Here is a 22,448-nt window from a genome sequence, read left to right on the forward strand (position 1 = left end):
TTAATACTTTGTACTTAAGAAAATTCATTAATACTTTGTGCTTACAAAACCTCACAGCTCATTTCAAAACTCAAAACCGACAGAAAAAATTGTACTAGTCTTAAAAAAAAGTGCACTGGTGCTTCAAAGTGCTATGTCAAAAAGTGCATTTGTGCTGTAAACTACTTTAGTTCATTTCAGACTTTTAGAACTTAAAGTACTTAGCTTATGCTCTTTAGAAACCAAGGCCGTTGCTTATTGCTTTCAATCATCCAACGCAGCCTGCGTTTCACGGGATAGAATTACATCCCCGCTGTGTCAGGGAAAAGTCTCTCAAGCAACGCTTCTCTGGGCTATCAACAACTCCTGCCGGTTCTGAGCATAACATAACATAAAATTGTACAGCTGAAGTCACAGAAATAATATAGCCAATGAAAAGCCAATGCATTGTCATCTTCTAGGGCCAGTGGTTCACAACCCTGTCCTGAGGGACCCCCAGCCAGTCGGGTTTTCAATATACCCCTAATGAATATGCATGAGAGAGATTTGCATATAATGGAAGTGACAGATAAGCAAATCTCTCTCATGCATATTCATTAGGGATATCCTGAAAACCTGACTGGCTGAGTTGGGAGCCACTGTTCTAGACAGTAGAAAGAGAGATAAACTTCTGGAGGAGCCCACTTGGTCTCTGATTAAAGCCAACCTCATGCTTGTCCAATGGGTTCCTCTGGGAACTTGTTGTGCCTACTGATGTCCAGAGAATAACTGTTCAATGACTTCTACAGTGTTTGTACAGCTCCCATTTCTTCAGGTCCAAGAATCCAACCTTTTCTCCTAAGGATCTCAGGTTCAATCCCCATCGAGTCTCCTAGCCAGTCAGACTGGGAAAGAAACAGTGAAAATCACATCACCATAAGCTTTTCGACAAGCAATCCAACAAGCCTATCCCAACCTCACTTTCAAATCCTACGGTTTTTTAATATCATTGTGAATCTGAGATCATCAACCATTTCCTTACCATATCTCTCTTGGATTTCAGATGAAGAGAGCTTGAATTAATGTGTGTGGAAAGAGGAAAAAACAATCAGGCTTAGAGACTGAAAGGTCACACCCAGGGCTCAGGTACAGAGGGGCTAGGCATTGGTTAAGTTTATCAGAGAAAAAAATAGGCTCCTTGGAAGAGAGCAGACAGACTCCATAGTGTAAAATAAACTCAAAAGAGTACTGGTGCACTTTCAGAGCTCCTCTCCTGGTACCTTGGGATCTCCCTGTCAATAGTGGTGCATCTTGCCCATCTACCAGTACCGATATTCAGTGGTATTTAGCCAGCTGACTCTCTCCTGAATATTCCAGTCAGCAGATTGACTGCCCTGGGTGCCTCTCACTCTCGCTACACAACTGCAGAGAGAGATCATCGAACTGGGTGGCACATTATTTGAAAGTTCCATATGTTCTGCATTGAAATATAACATAGAATGGGAATGTGTCTATGATTTGAAATCTTTTTCTATTGATGGAATGAAGAAAAGTTGTGTGTGTGTGTGTGGGGGGGGGGGGGAATTAGCATTGCTTCTTGAAATATAAATCTCAAGTTTTATTTGGATTTTCTTTCCAGGTTTGCTGATAGGATGTTTCCTAATCATGAAATGAGACACAGGCGGTCGGGGGATCTCATTGCAGCAAGATGGCTGCCTGCCCATTGCTCGTCCATTTGTTCGGGCCTACTGTGCCATCTGACATTGATGCAAAGTTACAGAGACCAAAGGCAAAGACAGGATAGGCAGCGCCAAAGGAGCAGTTCTGATTCAGTCTCTCTCCTAAAGCCAGATGCTTCAATTCGGGCCTTTAACAAAGAAGCACCTGCCTCACTCCAGGAGACACAATGAAGCACGTCAAGAAGCAAGAAATCTAACATGCTTGAGTGGCCGTCGGAGCAGAAGCGTGATGCACAGTGACTGCTTTGTACGTATGGTGTGGAAAGTGTGGACGGGAGAGAGCGTGTTGATGGAAAAAGCATCTGCCTCATTTTCCACACCTTTGAGAGGTCTACCCAGGATCAGTCCTTTGACGTTCGCTTTCCGAGCCAGGTCATTCTTCTCAGCGGACTTCTTGAACACCATCAGGACCTGCTAAGTAGGAAAATCAAATATGAAGCTCATTATGTGATGTTTTCCTGTGGAAAAACAGAGAACAATGGTTTAGAGTGGAGAAATATAAAGTGGGTTATTCAAACACAATATAATGACCACCTTCGCAGCTTTCAATTACATGGTCACAGTTGTCACCATAGGTTCCAATTAAACTATATGGTAGCACAAGATGAATCTATCAACTATTTTAGTTTCATTCTCTCCTTTCCAGACATTTTCTTCTGTTCCTTTAGGCTTCCGGCTTAATTGGAACTGGCTTTGACTGGTCCAGCATTTTTTTTATGGTGTAGTAAGGGTCTGTCCTGAGCATCATCTTCCTCGGGGCATCGGCAACCCTCCTCCTCCCCCTTCCCACTCCTTCCCCTTCCACGCGCGCACCCCTTCTCCCGTATCTTTTTTTTTAACTTCAGCGTGAGCAGCCACCAACTTACTGCCCATGTCAGCTACAGCGCTCTCTCCGATGTCGCTACCGGGACCTGCGTCGGAAAGAGTGCCAAATCCGACGCGGGCAGTAAGTTGGTGGCAGCTGGCGCCGAAGTTAAAAAGGTACAGGGAAAGGGTGGGCACGCGGGGAAGAGGACGGGGTAGGGATGCCACTGCTCATCCTCACTGTTCCACTGTTTGCATTAAATATGTTCTGTATAAGATTTTTTTTTTCAAGTTCAGCTAGCCATGATAGTACTGGTCATTAGTCAAAGGCCACAAACAATGGTCCATTTAGGACAGGGATAGGCAACCATGGTCCTCAAGGGCCATAACCCGGATGGGTTTTCTCCAATGAATATGCATGAGATCTACCAGCAAGCGCTGCCTCCACTGTATGAAATTAGATCTCGTGCATATTCTTTAGGGACATCCTGAAAACCTGACGGGGTTGCAACCCTCGAGAACTGAGGTTGCCCACCACTGATTTAGGAGCTTGGCTAACACAGATGCCAAGTCCAGCCACTAGGTGTCACTGCTGACCAACGGCCGAGACTACCATTTTTTTATTCGCTCTTGAAGTGTTATTCTGCCTCAGTCACTGGAGGAAATAGCTCACATGAAGGATGTGCATTTGTTAGCGCGCATTTGGTTCATTATTCTGCCTTCTGATTAAACTGCGCTGGCTGCCTGTTGAGGCAAGAGCTCTTAATGGTGCTCCTTCAAAATATATTACTCATCAGGTCCAGGAAGATCCCTTTAGCGCCTAACTTAAGTGGAAAAAGCCATTTAAAAATGATCCAAGCTGTTAAAAAAAAAATGTAGGCACCTTCGGGCACCTGGAAAAATGACACCTTCACTGCGGCTCCAGGGGCACTTTATGACGTCCAACGCCACTGTATGTGTGGCTAACACTAGAAGTAGAAATCAATGGCTTTGTGGCAAGTATTAAATAACAGTCCAAAGCAAACCAGCTATCATGCCTTGTATAACTCCAAATGCAAAGAACTAAACTTTGATATATAGACACTGGGGATATTTCAGAACGCTACTCTGAAAGATATCAGCGTAGCAGCACTCCTCACTGAGTTCACCCTGTGTATATCAAACCTAATATTTTTTAATTTTTTAATTTTTATATTTTATAGTTCAACTCGTAACTGTCATGAAAATTTTCTTTAAACATATTAATTTTATAAATATTTCTTCATCTTTTTTGCTTATAAAAACTTCATCTTATTAATAATAATAATTAATAATAATTATACGAAAATAATAATTATACGAAACTACACAAAACAATTTAGGAGTTATTAAAGTCACTGGTTAGTAGGGATGGGCAGCCATTAACAACAACAGAGGAAATAAGAACATAAGAATAGCCTTATTGGGCAGACCAATGGTCCATCAAGACCAGCAGCCCATTCTCATGATGGCCAATCCAGGTCACCAGTACCTGGCCAAAACCCAAGGAGTACCAATGGTCCATCAAGCCCAGTAGCCCGTTCTCACGGTGGCCAATCCAGGTTACCAGTACCTAGCCAAAACCCAAGGAGTACCAATGGTCCATCAAGCCCAGTAGCCCGTTCTCACGGTGGCCAATCCAGGTCACTACCAAAACCCGAGGAGTAACATTTTCTTGGTCATTTCCTGTCATTGCAAACAACAATGAGTTGGGTTTTGTTTGCAATGACAGGACATGACAGAGGAAATGTTATTTGACATTTCCTCTGTTGTTAATGGCTGTCACTGACAGGTTTGACAATGTCAGGCACCTCCCTGCCCTGATCTAGAGAGGTCCATTTGGGCAGGAGCATGTACAAATGCAGAAGAAAGTGGAGTAAATGGGCTGGATGTAATCAGGTTAATTGTAAACAAACAAGAAGTAAATACAATTGGTACAACGATGTAACAAATAATGATCTCAAATAATCTCTGGTTGGTGCTGATCTCAAGGCTGAGTCGCCTATATTGGTCAGACCAGTCTTGAGATACAGTGAACCAAATACTGGCGTAATGTAGAGATGGTGTAGAACTGCAGGGTGGGTGGTTCGGCATGTGAAAGTACCTTCATCAGGGGTCCATGGTTAGGGGGATCACAAAATGCTAGAAACATTCACAGCATGCATTGCATGTTAAAACATCACAGTACACCAACAATTAATTGGAATTATATGTAGTATCCAGGTGCTACAAGTTTTAACCAGTGGCAGGAGCCTTATGCATCTGGGTCAATCAGAGCCTTAGGCCCCTCCCCAGATGTATCTGGGAAGGGGCTTGAGGCTCTGATTGGCCAAGGTTGTTTAAGGTCCCCTCCTATGGGGTGTGTGTTGGTTGGCAGTGGGAGAGATTGGGCACCTCTCCTGATGACAGGGTGTGTGTGTGTTGGGGGGGGGGGGGTGAGTGGCAGCAGGAGAGATTGGGTCTATGGGAGGGGCCTTAAACAACCTGGGCTAATCAGAGCCTCCCCGGTTGCACCGCAGAGGGAAAGGCTCGCCATTTTGAAGAGGTGGGCCAGCTGGCCGGAGGGAGTAGACATCCCTCTGGCAAGTCATCTAAAGTAAGTTAAGGGGGGGAGATGTCAGAGATACGGGGGGGGGGGAGGTGTTGCTTGGCGGTGGGAGAGCATGGGCATCTCTCCTGCTGCCGAGGGGGATTGGGGGGGGGTGTTGGTTGGTGGGGGGAGTAATTGGGCATCTCCCCCACTATTGGGGGGGCTATTGTTTGTTGTGGGAGAGAGTGGGCATTTCTCCCACTTCCAGAAGGATGTTGTATGTGGCGGGAGAGAGTGGGCATCTCTCCTGCTGCCAAGGAGGGTTATAATACAGGCGCTCAAGAAACGTGCTTTCACCACTCCCTCATAAAAAACCCTATAATTTATGAGAATCGTGTAATTTTTTTTTTTTTTTTTTCATTAGCCACAGTCAAAACACATGCTACAAGATACACTTTTAACATTGCTGGCACTGTACCAGCACCCCTGGACCAGTTGCTGATTTTTGTCGCCAAAAGCCGGCGCCGCTCTTAGAGAATGGCTCGGCGATGTTTAAGAATCCACCGGAGTGCCCGTTTCAATATTCAAGAGCCCATTTGCACGGCAGTGTCGGAGACTCCTAGAAAGCTCGCGATAAACCGTTTTGATAATTCGCCGATAAAATGCATGCAGGCTAAACCAGGTGGACCTAGTTTAGTGACCGTGTTTAAGGCAACCTGAAGTTTTGAGAATCTGGCCCCCAGTGATCTAAGTACGCAATGCTGTGTTTAATCTCTTAGATCCCTTTAAGATAGAGATCTATTCTCAAGGTCCCTCCTTGAGGGCTGCAATCCATTCGGGTTTTCAGGACTTCCCCAATGAATGTGCATCGAAAGCAGTGCATGCACGTAGATCTCATGCATATTCATTGGGGAAATCCTGAAAACCCGACTGGATTGCGGCCCTCAAGGAGGGACTTTGAGACCCCTGCTTTAAGACATGCCCCTTAAATAACATTTTCCGTAACTGTACCATACCACATTTATCTACAACTAAATATGCTTTCTGAGCTACTGGGGCTCTGCTGGAGGTATTCAAGATCTGTTCATAATTACAGGTTTCAATTCTTCCATAGCTCATTTTTCAATGACTCTCTAGCGGACCTGCTGTGCATCAGTTTTCACTGAGGTGCATGAATAAGCTCTACCATTTACTTCCTGCCTTGATTTTCTGACCATTTCTTTGTCTCTTGAATTCTAATGTGTGAGCTTGACATGAAAGAAGGTGGCACTAGACCAGGACTAGATCCTTAATAAGATGGACTGTACAGAAATTTCATCTGTGGGATTATTATTGTGTGGTGAACTGTACTGAAACTCTGCCTCCTTTCTAATTAGTTGTAATGAAAGTGATTGCCTGTAAGTTACACTTTGTAAATAATAACTTCACTTTTGTTGCCTGGATATAATTTTGTTTGTAAGCTACAGATTCCTCAAGTCGTCTCATTGGCTCCCTGTCCTCTTCCACATACGGTTCAAATTCCTCTTCTCTTATCTCTCCCAAAAACCTGCCCTGGGAACTCTATTCTTCGGGTACGTCTCCTGTATTGCCAACTCCCGCCTCTGCCTGTTCTTCATTGCTGCGCTGTATGCCTGGAATAGCCTGCCTGTATTGATACGCCAGGCTCCATCCCTGGCGGTATTGAAATCCAGGCTCAAAGCCCACTTTTTCGAAGCTGCGTTTAGGCCCTAACTCCTGCAGCTTGTAATACACTATATCTGCTCTCATTCCCTCTGTAGCCTGTACCCTCACTAGCTCTTCTTCCCTCGTTTGTCCCTTCGTGAGCATAATATATTGATCCGCCCTATGTCTTGTACTTAGATTGTAAGCTCTTTCGAGCAGGGACCGTCTCTTGTGTGTTTAATGTACAGCGCTGCTTGCTTCTGATAGCGCTCTAACAGTGTCTCTCAAACTTTTTCAGCTCCGGCACACTAAACGGAGCAAATGTTTTTCGTGGCACATTAGATAGAGGGTGAGCCCACCGGGACAGATAGGGAAAAATAGTTGAGTACTTCAATGTAAACCACTTAGGCCATAAGAACATAAGAATTGCTGCTGCTGGGTCCTTCGTGCGGCAGCTCCCAGGTCAAAGACCAGTGCTCTAAATAAGCAGTATATACCGCAAGTCTCAAACTCCACCTCTCACTAAAGCCAACTACCCCAAACAAATAACCTTACCCATTTCTTACTCTTTTTGAAAATGACCAATTTTTTTTTTTTTGTAAGTTCTTGTTGTAATCCATCTTGGATAATTCTTTTGTAATCCGCCTTGAACTGCAAGGTAATGGCGGAATAGAAATCCCTAATGTAATGTAATGTAATGTAATGTAAAGGACGCTAAGATCAACACAACAAAATTTACTAACTATCCCTTCATTAAAAATAATTGGGACAAGAAGAACAACTATATTTTCAGTGCAAGCACCTCAACTGTGGAATAATCTACCTATTTATTTACGTAACGAAACATCACTAGACAAATTTAAACATGGTTTGAAAACCATTCTTTATAGAGATGCATTCAATACATAAATAGATAATGATAATAAACACAATATTTATCCTTTAGGAATCAAATATGCAGAACATCAACATAGAAATTAAAAGAGTTCTTTTAATCTTACATTTCTTTCTTTTCTATCAAAACATCTTTTTTTTTTTTTTCTTTTCTCTCTTTCTCTCCTTCATCATTTTTCTCACCTACCCTTATGTATAAACCTTAATTGTTAAAAAAATTTTTTTTTTTTTTTTTTAAATTGTAATTCCATTTTTTCTTTACCCACTTGTTTCAGTTTGTATTAATAATTCATAATGATTAGTTTGTATAATTTTGTCTTATTTGTATTTGTATTTGTCACCCCAGTTTTTTTTTATTGTACATTTCAATTATGTAATACGCATTGAAATATTTGATATTGCGTAAAATCAAAATTTAATAAAACTTGAAACTTGAAAACTTATATATGTCAATAACTTCTAATTGAAAGTATAAAATTGCACAACCAAGAAAAAAATTCAGATTGAGGGTTATTTATTTAAAGGGCTCCTTTTACAAAGGCGCGCTAGTGGTTTAACGCGCGTAATACTGCGTGCTAAACCATCGGCCGCACTAGCCGCTACCGCCTCCTCTTGAGCAGGCGGTAGTTTTTAGGCCAGCGCGGGGGGGGGGGTTAACGCGTGATGAAAAGCCGCGCACGTTAACCCCGCTAGCGCGGCTTAATAAAAGGAGCCCAAACTTCTTTAAGCTATGCATGGTTAATTGTAACAACGGTAAAACTAACGGCTTCTTTTACTAAGGTGTGTTGGCGTTTTTAGCGCATGCAGCAGATTAGCACACGCTAACCCCGCGCTACATGGCTAGAACTAACACTAGCTCAATGCTGGCATTAGCGTCTAGCGCGCGTGGAATTGTAGTGTGCGCTATTCCACGCGTTAATGCCCTAACGCAGCTTAGTAAAAGGAGCCCTAAGGTACATAGACTAGAACTGCTAAACAATGCGATGGATGAGCTTGTTTTTGAGAGCAAATTAACTCAAAATGTGACTCGATAGTTGACAAGCAAACACGCATTTCATCATCCACCATCTGCAGTTCTCTCTTTTTTTTTAAAAATTTAATTTCTGTCAGTGCTGAAAATCCCAGTTTGCAAAGATAAGAAGATCCGAAAGATAACAAAGCCTTGATTGCTTTGTTGCTCAAGTTAGGATAACTACTGCATCTAATATAATAAAGCCCTAAGCGCGCATGCGCACTCCCACCTGCATGTTCCATTTTACGTGTGCTGTAGTCTCCCGCAGGCAGGAGTGAATCCCCCGAGGCGGATGTCGGCCGTGGCAGCTGTCGGCAGCTGCAGGCTGCAGCGGCGGCAGGCCTCGGTGGCTGAAGGCCGCAGCGGCTGTCGGCGGCTGCAGGCCGCTGAAGACTGGCTGGAGGAGGACGAGGAGGAGCTGCGAGAGACAGGTGGATGAGGACAGAGGGAAAGGGGGTAGGGGAAACGCTGCTGCTGCACAGGGAAGTGGTGTGGGGGGAGGGAAATGGAGGGGGAGGGAATGCTGCTGTGGCTGCTGCACAGGGAAGTGGTGGGAGAGAAATGCTGCTGCAAAGGAGGCAGGGTGAGAGACAGATAGATAGAAAGAAAGGACGAAAGACACAGGGGCAGGGAGAGACACAGAAAGACAGACAGACAAAGGGGGCCAGGGAGAGAGACAGAAATAAAGACACACAGACATATATTCTAGCACCCTTTAATGTAACGGGCTAAAATACTAGTAAAAAATAAAATAAAACTAAAATTACTTGCCGTTAGTTTTCAAGGACCAATCACGTCAAAGAATGATGCTTGTCTGGGCGGTTGAATCCTTACGAACACAAATATTCATAACACTGACAGACTCTTGCATACGCAATGTACATGTCATCTTATGAAGGGAATTTTTTTTAAAATTTTTTTTATAAGGTACAATTCTGCAATCTGTCATGGCACACCCAGAATCTCTTCGATGAATCAAATTTTAATAAACTTGAAACTTGATAAACCTAATTTAGGAGCCTAGTATTAAAAATCAGTGTTAAGCTCTGCTCTAAATCTGCCCTTGTTGCCACCCACTTTTTATGCTCCTAAATTTAGGAGTTTAAGGAACTTTTGAGTATAAAGTTAGGCACTCAAAGGGACAGAGACAGTGTTAGACATGCTGGAACCCAGGGCAGAAATTAAGGAGGAGACCTCCCAATTCCTCTCCTCCCTGCCCCTCCCCTGATTTCCCACCCTCCAAATGCCCTCTCATCTAGCATATCTCCCTTCCTCCTCTTCCCCCCACCCCTACCGACGAGTCCACCACATGCCCTCCCATCCAATATCCTTCCCTTCATTTTAAAATCAGTTGTTCCAGGGGGGCCCCATGGGCAGGGATGTCCTTCTCTTCCCCTACCCAGTTCCGAAGCCCCTCTTACCAGTAAAAATGTATGAGGGTCACTGGCACGGCAGTGATTCTCTAATGCTGCCCTCAACCTCTTTGGTGCTCTTCCTCTGCCATGATCCACCCAAGTGGAAACAGGAAGTTGCATCAGAGGGGCGGGGTCAGACCATGGAAGTAGAAGAGCACCAAGGAGACCATGGGAAGCATTAAGAGAATTGCTGCCACACCGACAACCTTCTTGTATTTTTACAGGTGAGGGGGGCTTCGGAACTGGATGGGGAGAAAGGAAGGATATTCCATCTCATGGGGGTTCCCTGGACCTATGAGGCCCACGGCAGCTGCCCTTTTTGACCCCCCCTCTAACGCTGGCACTGCAAAAAGGCCAACTTAGGAGCCTAACTCTCAACATTAGGAGCACAAATCCTTTGATTGCTGATCTGAAACTTAGGAACGCCTTATGCTTCTGCGATAAAAGCGGACAGCAGTTTCATCTCCTTATTCCATTCCATTTGTCATGCTTGTAACATGTTTATGGAAAAGTAGCTTGAAGGCATCAGGGCATGATAAATTTGTGCCCATTGTCATCTTTATGAGATGTCTCCAAGGTTTCCAGGTCTTTTGAATACAGATTCATTATAGATGAACCTTCTGTCTATTTCCATTTGCCATGCTGTTAATTGCGTGGCGGAATGAGGAAAAATGTATCGTAATACACAGAATGAAAAAGACCCAGATTTCCAGAACAATCAACTCCAGATGTTTTTTTCTCCATGATATAGTCACCATTTCTAGCTGGATTTTGGAATGGTTTAATTATGCTGTACGTTAGCTACTAGAGTGCACTGAACTTTGCAAACGGGTTTGCATGCAAAATATTTAGGGGAAGATATTCAAAGTGATTTAGGCAGCCAGAAACAGCTTCCGACCAATTAAATCGCTAGTTTGGGGCTAACTGGGCATATTCAGTGATACTTAACTGGCTGGTGCCGCTGAAAATGACGAGTGAGGCCCAGATTCTCTAAATGGTGCCGGATTTTTAGGCACTGGTAGGCGACCAAACTCAGTAAAAAAAAACACAAAAAACAACACTGTTGAAATGACATTTTTAACTGAGTTTCAAAGAGCCTACTGGCGCTGTGGGCGTGGCTAATACCAGAAGTGGCATTAGGTGGCTTAAAGCATCTACGAAGGCACGGTTCACATCTTAGGCAGGCGCCATAAATGAAGGCCAGGAAAGCCCTGGCCTACATTTCCGGCGCCTGCCTTTGTTAGAGGCACGATTCCGTACCCCGTCGTATGAGTGACGTGCGACCGGTGGCTGCTTTTAAGGCAGTCACCGGCAACGGCAACAGCTACATAAACCGGGCCTGAGTGGCTACGTCAAAACTAGCTAGTTTGTGGGCATTCCTAGGAGTCGGCACTTAGCCACTTAAATACTGACATTCAGCACTTAAGCAGGACGACATAGAACACAATTCTATCATCATGTGATTCACCATAGCTGCTTAAGTGACGAATACAGTCGACTCCACCTAAGTGCACGTCGGTTAAGCACACGCTTCGGTTATCCGCACCCTATCGCCACAGTCCCGTTTTTTTAACATTAAAGTCAATGGATGTAAACTCCGGATATTTGCAATTCGGATAAGCACCCAATCCGCTTATGCGCACTGATGTCATAGGTCCCACCTCTAATTCTTTCACGTTACGTTCACTCCGGTTAAATGCAACCACGTTCTGACTGGGAGGAAAGCCAGTTGGCAGAATAGATTGGCCGGTAGGATGCCTTCTGGAGACTAAGTTGAAACGTCTCTTATAGAATATGGGCCTAAGTATAACGTGTTAGCTGGTTAACACTTTCCTATCCCTTCTCTACATATGATATGCCCCTTCCCTAAAATATTTTTTAAAAAATCTGCAAGGCAAGAGATAGTGTGCTCCAAACAAGCAAAACACCGCAAGCGGGTTTCTGCAGTAGCCTCTTTGCGCAGGCTAACTATGTGTTAAGAACACCCTTTTGTATATAGTCCCCTAAGGGGTTAATATGGAGTCCGAGGCATCAGAATTTTTCAAAATACAGCTTCTATAGGGAAAAAAAGATCTAAAAATTCAGCAGCAGTAGTTTACCCAGTCACTAGCCACTGATGAACTTTAGTTTCCTCCCCGTTCCACACACACATCGTGCTGGCTAGGGTTACCAGACTTTACTCCTGTAAAATCCGGACCCCCATAGCCCCGCCCCCTAGGCCCGCCCAGTTCCACCCAGCCCTGCCCAGTTTCGTCCAATCCACGCCCTGCTCTGCCCCAGCCCCGCCCACCATCCCCGCCCCCTCAACCTGTTCTCATCCTTGGGACCGTGTCGGGAGGTCATCTGCACATGCGCGGACGCAACGCAACCACGTCGCATGCCCGTGTGCATGCATGCGACATCACCGTGTTGCATCCAGGCATGCGCAGATGCCCAGCTGCTCTCCTGATGTGGTCCCGAGGTGGAAGCTTTTCAAAACCCAGACACGTCCGGGTAACCCTAGCCCTGGCGCTATCTACCGTATTTTCACTCATTTACCGCACACCCGTGTAAAACGCGCACATGGGTATAGCACGAGGGGAACTGTAATTTATGTAAATAAATTTTTATATACAGCGCACACCTGTATACCGCGCATGCTGCCCCGACTCTCCCGTCGCTGCCCGACTCTCCTTTCGCCCGCCCCGACTCTCCTCTGTCCATGCCCGACTCTCCTTTAGCCCACCCCGACTCTCCTCTGGCCAGCCCGACTCTCCTCTGGCCAGCCCACTCTCCTTTAGCCCCCCCGACTCTCCTCTCCCCCTTGAAGTCCTGTCCCCACCCTAAAAGCCTGATGCCCCCCCGACGTCCGATTCACCCCCCCCCGCAGGACCGCTCGCACCCCCACCCCGAAGGACTGCTCGCGCTCGAACATGCACCCGCACCCGCACCCCCACCCCGAAGGACCGCTCGCACCCCCACAGCCTCCCCACCCCTCCCCCATCATGTAGAAGTTTCCTACCGTCGTCCTGCTGCTTCCTCTGCCGGCGGTCCTGCCCCTTCTCTTAGCCCTGTGTCTACGCTGCTTCCTCTTCTGGCGGTCCCGCCCTTTCTCTGGCTAAGAGAAGGGGCAGGACTGCCGGCAGAGGAAGCAGCAGGACGACGGTAGGAAACTTCTACATGATGGGGGTGGGTGGGGAGGCTGTGGGGGTGTGAGCGGTCCTTCGGGGTGGGGGTGCGGGTGCGTGTTCGAGCGCGAGCGGTCCTTCAGGCTGCGGGTGTGAGCGGTCCTGTGTGTGTGTGTGGGGGGGTGAATCGGACGTCGGGGGGGGAACTATGTAAAAAAAAAGGGGATAACGCGCTCACGAATATAACGCGCATGATTATACACGATTTGTAAAATCGTGTATAACGTGCGCGTTATATGCGTGAAAATACGGTACATTGTGCTGGGGCACTCAGAATAAATATTCAGCAGCACTCTCCAGACACTGGGCTCAGTGGAAGGACTAACCAGAAAAGCCCTTTTTAATATCGGCCTCTAAGCATTTTAGGATTTCTTTTCAGACAATCTAAATCTTTCAAGCTGGCCCAATGTTCTTGTTTACTAAAGGACTTCTTCCATTTGCAAAGTCACAGGAGAGAAAACCCCCGTTTAAGCTTTGATCCACGAATCACAAAACTCCTTTACAAAATGTAATAATAGTGCTGAGAAAGCAGAGAAAAGAATGTAACTGGCTCAGGAAAACTTACTTTGAAATACAAATGCAGGCAACAATTGGGCCTGTACGGGAAGGATGCCCCGTCACTCTAAATATTTCAAGGCAAAAGAATGAATGGACCACATGAACGATATAAATCTGTTATAACTGACCTGCGCTGAAAAGATAATTCCAGTGCTTTAGAGACATTAAAGGAAAGACAGACACGGAAGCCTAGCAGAACTCAAGGCAAGATAATTACGAGGTTTGGAAATTCACAATATTTTGACAGTAAGTTTATGATTCATGTTATGTAACAAAGGAAGACACCAGATAGGAAGACGCTCCTGTGTGCTGGGCATTTTGATGACTTTATTCTTGCCACTGCAGCCTTTCTCCGATTGTTTCAATCGTCGCTCCTGACTTGACCCGATTTGAAAGGGCCAGCACTCTACTGACATGTCCTTTCCATTGCAAATGCTAGCAGTGTCTCACTTCTGGTTCACCACACAATTGTTTCCCACGTACTCACCTTTATAGGACCTCCAGGGACCCCTGAAGAAGACTTTTTGTCAAAACGCGGACCATGTTAGGTCCTGTATCCCTAGCAGACTAGGTCCTTTAAGGCTCTTATGTGGATGGAATTATTTTATGTGGATGGAATTATTTTATGTGGATGATTTTAGTGTACCTTTGGAACTTTGATACTTTCAAATAAAGTCCATTTGGGAACATCGTCACTCCACAGAGTTTTTTTGGTTTTCTCTGGATTTTCTTCTTTGTGGATATTTTGGGGTCAATTCCTTTTGTTTTTTGTTTAGAGCTACACTGGTTGCCAGTTAAGAGTGAAATCCAATTTAAATATGCATGTATATATCCACATGGGTAGGGTTACCAGATAGAGAATGACACGGGGAAATAAACTGTCCCCGTCACTGCCCCACCATCCCCTTCACTGCCCCGTCCCCGCCATTCCCTTCACCACCCCGTTCCCGCAGCATCCACCCTTCCCTCTCGCCACCTCACCGCCCTTCAGTGGCCCGAGAATCTCCCTCCCTCCCCTTACTTTCGCGGCGCGTTAGTAAAGAAACTTAAGAGAGGGAAGGCGCTCGATCACCGATCGCGCGCAGCCCCCCTCCCTTCCTATCTCCCTACCTACCGGAAGTTGCTTCAGAGGAGAAGCTTCCGCCCACACACACGCGACTGCAAGCAGGCAGGCTTTGCCGGCTTCAGTAAGTTTCTTTACTAAAGCGCCGCAAAGGTAAGAAAGAGGGAAGGAGATAGATTTGGCCATAGGTAGGTAGGGAGGGAGGGAGGGAAGGAGGGGATGCGCGCGATCAGTGACTGTGCACCTTCCCTCCCTTAACTGCGGGGACAAGGCCATTCACTGCTCCACGGGGCAGTGGATGGCCTTGTCCCCGTGCCCGCAGTGAGCACTTTTCCCCCCCAACCATTTTGGCGGGTTACCCACAGCTAGCCACGGGTAACTGCCACCGTTTCATTCTCTATTACCAGCCATCCGGATTTACCTGGACATGTCCTCATTCCATTATTTTATATTGTTTGATATTTGATAGTGATATGTTGTTTTGGGTTTTTTAAAATCTTTATTCATTTTTAAACCTTCAACAAGTAATTTAAATATACATTCATATATACTTTAATAACACATATTAATCATACATATATTGTATCATAATAAAATTCCTCCCTACCCCCTCCCTCCCATATAACATTTTCAGAAATAACTAAAATTTACACCCACCCTCCCCCTACCCTATACTTCAATAATAAAGGGGAAAAATAAATTATTAACTATAATCAATCCTTACAATAATTTGTTAATGGCTCCCAAACATCAATAAATCTTTTATATCGTCTCTGCTGAATAGCTAATATTCTCTCCATTTTAAAAATATGGCACAATGAATTCCACCAGAAATTATAACTTAGTCTATCATAATTTTTCCAATTTCTCGTAATTTGTTGAATGGCAACTCCTGTCATTATGAGTAAAAGTTTATTGTTTTTAGAAGATATTTGACTCTTTTTCCTCATTGATGTGCCAAATAGTATCGTATCATATGAAAGCGCTACCGGATTCTCAAGTAAATTATTTATTTGACTCCAAATAGATTTCTAAAAATTATGTATCAGAGGACAAAAAAATAATAAATGATCCAATGTACCAGCTTCAAGATGACAGTGCCAGCATCTATTAGCCTTAGAACAATCTAATTTTTGTAAACGTACCGGGTCCATAATGCTCTATAGAACAAAAAATACCAAGTTTGTTTCATAGATGCTGACACTGTACATCTCATCCTCCAAGACCAAAGTCGTGGCCATTGAGATGCAGTAATTTGATGCTTAATCTCAATGCTCCAAATGTCTCGAAGACCAGTTCTTGGTTTTTTATTCATAAATTCAGATATTAATTTGTACCACTGAGCAGCCTGATGTCCCAGAAAGTCCACCTGAAAACATAAGAAAGGCAGGCTGTACTTATTACTAAAATTTTTCCATTCAGGGAACCCTACCTGAATGGCATGCTTCAATTGCAACCATTTATAAATTTGTGATTTATTAAGATCATATTTGTACTGCAATTGTAAAAAATCAAACAACTTACCATTAGAAATAATATCATCTAAAGTACGTATACCTGCCTTAATCCAATCTTTCCAGATGACCTTATATCCACCAATTTTAATCTTGGAGTTTAGCCATATGGTCTTTGTCGATTGAAGTATTGAAATAGGTGTTAAGTCATTAACATATCTCAAGGTTTTCCATGTATCTATTAATATTCTATGATCTTTATATAATCTAGGCATTTTGATACTGAGGACATGACTCAATCTCAAAGGAAACCTAAGTTGCCATTCCAATGCCAACCAATCCGGAAACTCTTTCATGAGCTCAGGGAGGATCCAGTACATACCTTGACGCATAATATAGGCTTGATGGTACCTATAAAAGTTTGGAAAATTTACCCCTCCCTCTGCAATTGGCTTTTGTAAAGATACAATAGCAATTCTTGCAGATTTTCCAAGCCAAATAAATTTTGTTAGAATACTATTTAATTTTTTATAAAAGGACCCCTGGAAATAAATTGATAACATACTCATTTGATAGCAAACTACAGGTAAAAAATCATCATTTTAACAGACTGAACTCTCCCCCACCAAGACAGATGCAAAGGGTTCCATTGTTCACACATCTCTGTAACCTTTGTCAATAAATATTTTTCATTTACCTTCATTGTTTCTTCTATTGTATTATGAATCCAAATTCCTAAATATTTGATGCCTTTATCCTTCCAAATAAAGGAAAACGAATCAAATAATCCTTTTTGACAATGAATATTTAATGGAAGAATCTCTGATTTATCCCAATTTATTTTATATCCTGATATTTCTCCAAATTTATTTATTAATTCCAATAAATGTGGAATGGTAGATTCCGGATTCTTCAAATGAAGCAAAATATCATCCGCATATGTAGAAACTTTATATTCCCGACCTGAATAAGGAATACCCTGAATCTCCTTTGATTGTTGTATAGCTAATAAAAGGGGTTCCAATACAATATCAAACAATAACTTGTCTAACTCCCCTCTTCAGATCAAAACATTTTGAAAAATTATTATTAATATACAATTTAGCAGAAGAGGACATATACAAGGCTTGAATCATTTGTATAAATCCCGAACTAATTCCAAACCATTCCATTGCCTGGTACATAAAGGTCCATTCCACACGGTCAAAGGCTTTTTCTGCATCAAGTGACACAGAGAAGGCTGGATCTTTTAGAGTTTTTGATAAATTTAATATATGAAATGCTAGTCCTGTGTTATTAGAAGAATGCCTTTGAGCAACAAACCCTGTCTGGTGCATTCCAATGATATATGACAGAGCTTTAGCCAATCTCAAAGCTAGAATTTTTGCCAACAATTTCTCATCCACATTGGTTAATGAAATAGGCCTGTAGTTTGAGACCAAAGTAGGATCTTTATTTGGCTTGGGCAAAACAATAGTTAAAGATTCTGCCATAGTACCTGTGACACAACCATTAATTAGTTGATCTTGATATAAATTTAACAATTGGGGTAATAATACAGTTTGAAACGATTTATAAAACTCAACCACCTGGAGCGGATCCAACTCTAAGGGATTTCAATGCAGTCTGCAATTCTTTTAATGTAATTGGTTTTTCTAAAGATTCTTTCTTTATTTGAATCAAACTTGGAAGAATATAATGCTTTATAAAATTTTAAAAATTGTTCCAATATATTATTAATTTGAGAATGAATCTCTCCTCTTTCATCTTTTATTGCTACAATTTTTACTTTCTTTTTCTTTGCTTTAAGGTAATTAGCTAACATTCTTCCTGCCGTATTCGAAGTATCATAATACAATGCCTGCTGGTAAAACAACTCTTTTTTAGCCATTCTAGAGGAAATCTTATTATATTTATATTTATTTTTTAACAACTCCTGTAATATGTTTTGTTCCCATTTTAAGGCCAATTTTAATTCTAAATCTTTAATTTTGTTTTCCAAAATAGAGAACTCCATTTTAAGCTTTTTCTTTATATGTGTCGAAAATGAAATAATATGCCCTCTTATAGTAGCTTTAAATGCATCCCACACAGTCACTAAAGAGATTTCCTCTGAAGTATTTAGTTGAAAATATTCATACATTTTTTGTTGTAATTCTTCAATAAAGTTATCTTCAGCTACCAAATCATTATTAAGCCTCCAAACAGGTCTACCACTATCTTGATCTGTTATTTGCAATTCTATCCAAACTCCTCCATGATCCGAAAAAATTATCGGATCAATGATAGCCTTTGTGACCTGTTGAATCAAAGTATACGACACAAAAAAATAATCAATTCTTGAAAAAGATTTGTGTACTTGAGAACAAAATGAAAATTCCTGATCATTAAAATGTAGTATCCTCCATATATCTTTCAATCCACAAGATTGAACTAAATTATCCAAACCTAATGACTTCATTATTCTACTTGGTTTTTTATCAATCAAAGGATCCATAACCGCATTAAAATCCCCAGCCATAATCAATTTAGATGTAGCCAGTGGTAATAGCAACTGCTGAAGAGATTTTAAAAACTCCATTTGACCCGAATTAGGTGCATAGATATTAACAAGCGTCAAAGTATCATTCCCTAAGTTCATGCTCACTTGAATCCATCTTCCCAAGATATCTGCAGGAATTAATCTAAAACTTCCATTACATTTTTATTAATTAAAATGGCCACTCCTGCTTTTTTATCTAAGGCTGGAGCATAGAAACAGTGTTTCACCCAGCCTCCCTCTAACTTTGATGATTCAATTGCCGAAAGGTGAGTTTCTTGAATGTAATAAACATCAGCTTCTTGTTTTTTTTAAGAAATTAAGTCTTCTTTCTTTTAATCGGATGATTGAGGCCATTAACGTTTAAAGAAAAAAATTTAACCATCATTGTTTACTTTATTCATTAATATTCTAAAACATATTCCCATTAATTCCCCTTTTTTTCCAATAAGTCAATAATACACAATTTCCCTACCCCTTTATCCCCTACCCTCTCCCTCCCCCCCCTTATGAATATTGACTGCTTGGAAGTGTTTATATGAAGCTAAACCCCAAAGTTCCCCCCAAAACCTTATCTAAAAGAATTCCTACTTTTAATGACATATTAAACAAAATCATAACTTAAAATTAATTGTAAAGAAATAAAATATAACTCCACAATATCTGATTAAACCTACAAATTAATTATTCTTCATACCCTTATATCCCCTTACTAATTGTTAAAAAACATTAACGAGTTATTTAATTCCCTTCTATCACTATCAAAATTGTTAACATTGTATATTTCTACCTAACCTTTATTCATTATAACTTGGAAATCTCATTTCATTTTTAATTAAATATATTGAAAGAAAAATATTTCAATTGATATCATGAAATCTCCAACGTATAATATCATATTATTTAAATTCATAATTTACAATCTTAATGGAGAAAAAATTATAAGTATATAAATATAATCAATTATAAGTATACAAATATAATATTATATTTGAGTTCATTAAAAATAATTGAACCCTAAAGCACAAAGGTTAATTATTCTCCTTATATTCTATATCTTAACTGAAATTATTTAATATTTTCAATGAATTAATGATTTCTTTTACCATCTTCAAATTTATATAATTTGATTCCATATAAATCTTATATTTCTCCAAACTAACATAAATTTAAAGCCTTCGTTTCTTTCAATTTACTTCCTATATTATATAAAATAAATTTATATAATTTAAAAATGTTGTATAATTCATTCCAATTAATAAATAAATTGTTTAAAGTCAACAATTTGATCCAAAACTTATTTATAATACTTCCACCAGTGATATGTTTACATTCCTTATACTTTTAAATTTTAGACTGCTGATGCAGACCATCTAGCTGGAACATAGCCCCTGTTGAGTCAAGTGAAGATTCTGAATAAAGGACATTTGAGCACCCTTGTTCATTTTTCAATGTGGCTTACACAATCCATGTGGTTTACATGGGGCAATTAAGTGTTACGTGACTTACCCAGAGCTGTAGTGGGAATTAAACTCACAGCCTCAGGGTACTGAGGCTGCTGCCTGGACTTTTCCACCAATACTTTATAGCAATGCAGCTATACGGTGTGACGTTACAGATTAGAAAAGCCAAAGAAAGAAGGTAAGAACATAAGAAGTTGCCTCCACTGGGTCAGACCAGAGGTCCATCGCACCCAGCGGTCCGCTCCCGCGGTGGCCCATCAGGTCTATGATGGGCCATTTCTTTAACCTACCTCTGCTTCTATCTGTACCCCTCAATCCCCTTATCCTTTAGGAACCTATCTAAACCTTCCTTGGACCCCTGTACTGTGCTCTGGCCTATCACAACCTCTGGAAGCACGTTCCATGTGTCCACCACCCTCTGGGTAAAAAATAACTTCCTAGTGTTTTTTCTAAACCTGTCCCCTTTCAATTTCTCCGAGTGACCCCTAGTACTTGTGGTTCCCCACAGTCTGAAGAATCTGTTCCTGTCTACCTTCTCTATGCCCTTCAGAATTTTGAAGGTTTCTATCATGTCTCCTCTAAGTTTCTTCTTCTCTAGGGAGAACAGCCCCAGCATTTTCAACCTGTCAGCGTATGAAAAGTTTTCCATACCTTTTATCAGTTTAGTCGCTCTTCTCTGGACCCCCTCAAGTACTGCCATGTCCTTCTTGAGGTACAGCGAACAGTACTGGACACAGTACTCTAAGTGCGGGCGCACCATTGCATGATACAGCGGTATGATGACTTCCTTCGTCCTGGTTGTGATACCCTTTTTAATGATACCCAACATTCTGTTCGCTTTCTTTGAGGCTATCGCACACTGTGCCGATGCTTTCAATGTTGTGTCCACCATCACCCCTAGGTCTCTTTCAAGGTTGCTCACCCTAGCAATGATCCCCCCCCCATTTTGTAGCTGAACATTGGGTTCTTTTTCCCTACATGCATGATCTTGCATTTCTCTATGTTAAAACTCATTTGCCACTTTTTTGCCCACTCTTCCAGTCTCGTTACATTACTGTAGACAAGCTTATTAAAGACTGCTTGACGCAAATCCAATTTATACATAAAATATCCACATGGCAAGCAGCTAACACTCTTTCCCTTCTGTTCAAAAAACAGCAAACACTATAATTAACATACCAGCCTCATTGAGAAATGGCACAGATGCATTAATTCCTCTTTCAATTAAAGTAAAACCCGGATTTCTCAATTTGTCCTCCTTACTTCCATTGCTTTCAATGTAAGTACAACCCAGATGTCTCAACCTGTCCTCCTTTTTCTGGATAATCCAACACAAGCCCACTCGAAAAACCAATAATATTAGAACTACACTGTCAACCTGGTTCACGGCACAATAACCATATAAACATAAAAAACCAATGGAGTCGTAAAGAGAATACTAAATGTTGCTGAAAACACTGGAAATTGAAATAAAAAACGGACAGCCCTCAGCCAACACCTCAAAACACCTTTTTTCTTTGAAAATTATCATGAGGTAGGAAAAAGCCTCAGATCCCCCCTCCACCAAACCAATAACTCAGGTTGTTAATAAGTGGAGACTATAAGGGGTACATTCAAGTCATTGGCATAAAAAACCTCCTCATGTAATATTTCACTATACGAAAAAAGCCTTGTGCAATGCAAGTGAGGAAGTGTCCGTTCGATATTCAAAGCTCACAGCAACATTGAAGAGCAATGCCCCATGAAGATGGAAAGCAAAAGTACACCACACATCGACGATGGCCAGCATTTCGCTAGTTATAAGCTGCCTCAAGATGTGAAAGTGGTCAATCCTACAAGACATAAAATAAAACACTTAATACTTAACGTCTGTGGAAAAGCTTTTCTCTCTTCTCTTCATTCAATAGACCGAAAGCCCCAACATACTATCAATGTGGCTCCAAGATGCAATATGGTGGCTCCTCAGACATGGAAACTGGAGAAAGCCCCGCCCATTTAACTTGTCAGTTCAAATACACATGTCAGATTGTGATTGGATACAATTGTGTGTGACATAGTCCCAATCTCGAAACCAAAGTTAGCATTGAAAACTACGGTTCTCGATCAAAGTAAGTGATGCCATTCCAGTTTGGAATTTAACCCTCCAGGCTCCTGCGTTTTCAACGTACAGAT

At 42.0% G+C, this 22,448-nt stretch overlaps 1 long non-coding RNA gene across 1 annotated transcript in view; it reads right to left on the reverse strand.

Moving 5' to 3' along the window:
* Positions 1-615: 615 nt before the first annotated feature.
* The window catches only part of LOC117367691, a 37,911-nt gene continuing 16,078 nt past the window's right edge, over positions 616-22,448 (reverse strand). Inside the window, exons 2-3 of the long non-coding RNA XR_004540824.1 lie at positions 2,018-2,155; positions 616-863 (exon numbers count right to left, since the gene is read on the reverse strand). This is a non-coding gene — a long non-coding RNA (uncharacterized LOC117367691). The remainder of the gene's footprint in view (positions 864-2,017; positions 2,156-22,448) is intronic.

The sequence above is a fragment of the Geotrypetes seraphini genome, chromosome 10, assembly GCF_902459505.1.
Source record: "Geotrypetes seraphini chromosome 10, aGeoSer1.1, whole genome shotgun sequence".
Lineage (NCBI taxonomy): Eukaryota > Metazoa > Chordata > Amphibia > Gymnophiona > Dermophiidae > Geotrypetes > Geotrypetes seraphini.